The 2,334-nt window shown below is 27.3% G+C and overlaps 1 non-coding gene across 1 annotated transcript; it reads right to left on the bottom strand.

The window, feature by feature from the left end:
• Nucleotides 1–1,768: 1,768 nt before the first annotated feature.
• Nucleotides 1,769–1,850, bottom strand: TRNAS-UGA (transfer RNA serine (anticodon UGA)). The gene has a single exon. It is a non-coding gene; the product is annotated as a tRNA-Ser (tRNA).
• Between the last annotated feature and the right edge of the window lie 484 nt (nt 1,851–2,334).

Genomic DNA, 2,334 nt, shown 5'->3' on the forward strand with positions numbered 1-2,334 from the left:
ATTTTTCAATGTTTGTAAACATTTATAAGACCATATTTGTCCCTCTATGCTACATTGGATTGATAAAGGGATTTTACCAATTCTGAAACTATGGCACATTGTAATATCTCATTTAAAAGCACAACTAGATTCCATTTTACTTATAATAACCTCTCATTTTTGTCAAATCCAATTTATTTTCCTACGATGGTGAGGAACATAATGTTCCAAAATGCTTCGATTCCATTCAATGAAAGAGTGCTATAAGAAAATTTTGCATTCTATACCTCATAGCACAAAAATGGCTTCATAAAAAAATTAAATTGGTTAATTCTATGGGATATGTCAAAGAGATACCCATACATCTTGATCTTTATGGGATATACTAAATTACTAAAGTCTATTAATGTCCTTAAGAAAGAAAAGGTGCCAAATTTTTGCATGTATATTCCCTCAAATCATGACGCTCAAGAATATATTTTCTAGATCTATAAGTGTATATTGGGTCAACCTAGAAAATCCAATCCTAAAAGAAGGTATACATGCACCCTTTGTATAAAAGTAGAAAATTAATCTAAAGGATAAGCATGTAGGAGATAGGTTCAACAAAATCTAAACTAAATTAATTAAGAAAGTTGTATTTTCTTTTAAAATTGAAATCAAAGCATAATTAAATATTCAAAATATGTTTTAGATTCTCAACAAAAGAACACAAAAGAGGGTACTTGTAAAAAAACACAAAACAATAGAGAAGGGATTAGTATGTTTGATGTTTGGCGGAGTTTCGTTGTTTGTTCTAGAAAAAGAGGGAGAATCTAGACTCTACCTTTAGCTTCTATCTTTTTTTATCATGTATCCTTTTCTAGGTGAACTAATAATCTGCATTCAATCTCATATGTTCTAGGTTGGTGTGATTTGCATGGTTACAATCCCTTCTCATGTTGTGTTGATGGCTTATAAAATCATGACAATATTCTAAATAGTATTGCAACCTATAATTATCATAAGAGTTTGGTATTTAGATAAGATGGTGCCATAAGAATCTTTGACAACTTGTCTTGAGGGATTCTAAATAGCAAAATCTCCTCGTTGATAATCAAGTCTCATAAAGTTCGAGAAAGATCAAAGCTTGGATAACTTGGAAAATGTTTAGAAAATGAAGGGTAAAAGGTTTTGTGCAACTAAAAAAACTACAAGAATAGTTTCGACAATTGAAAATATTTTTTTTTATTATTTGGATGTGGGAATAGCTGAATATACGAAGTGAAGCAAAAAACTAGACATTAATATTATAATATTTTCATTTTTTACTATTGAGGATGTTACCACACGTATTAATATCTAAAGGACATTGTTATGGGGGAAGAGGTGTCTAAGGTACTCGAATATTAGAGATTGAGGTGGATAAATGTTTTTAATACTCAAAAGACTTAAATATATAATGAATTATAAAATTAAGAATGGTGTTCATATTAGATTTGACCAAATCAATCATTAGATTATTTATATATAAAAAACCATGAGAAAATAACAAATACAAAACAAAAAAACAACAAATAAAAATATATTTAAATAATAATAAATAGATTTTCTAAACTTAACCTAATAAAATAAAATAAATTTCAAATTATTATTATGAAGTGTGGTAATTTATGAATATGCTTTATAGTTTATAGAGTTTTTTTTATATTGATGAAATTGAAAATCAAACTTTTATGATAAACTATGCTAATTTATGAATTGTAGCTTAAAGAGGTTTTTTAAAATTTGATAAAACTGAAAATCAAAACTTCGACAGCAGGGTTCGAACCTGCGCGGGCGAAGCCCAACAGAATTCAAGTCTGTCTCCTTAACCACTCGGACATATCGACTTGTTGATGAACTCTTACTGGTATTAATAGTAAGTTATTTAACGATCAAACAAAAAACTGTTTTACTTTGCAGTAAATCAAATTACCATTTCGGCACTGTATTTTATTTTCTCTATTTTCGATGCACAAATTACCATTTATTTTTGGGATGCCGTTTTAGTTTTAATATTCTCCATAGATTAGCTTTCTTCCTAGTTTTCAGTCTTAAATATATCTATTAGCATATTTATGTTTAGGAAAATTTATCTTAAAAATATTTAGAGATATCATTTTCGAGATGTTTATTTTAGTATTTTATTATTTCATTTAAATAAAAAAATTAACTTAATTAAAATATAAATAATAATAGAGGAATATGTTTCAAATGAGAGTCAAGTTGTTATTACGATTTAATTAGGGTAAGGGTTACTATTATGTTTTAATTAGAATTAGAATTTATTTATGATTGAGGGTTTAGCTTGTGGGACAATTAATGTTATTATTC

This window comes from Cryptomeria japonica, chromosome 7, assembly GCF_030272615.1.
Source record: "Cryptomeria japonica chromosome 7, Sugi_1.0, whole genome shotgun sequence".
NCBI classification, from domain to species: Eukaryota; Viridiplantae; Streptophyta; class Pinopsida; order Cupressales; family Cupressaceae; genus Cryptomeria; species Cryptomeria japonica.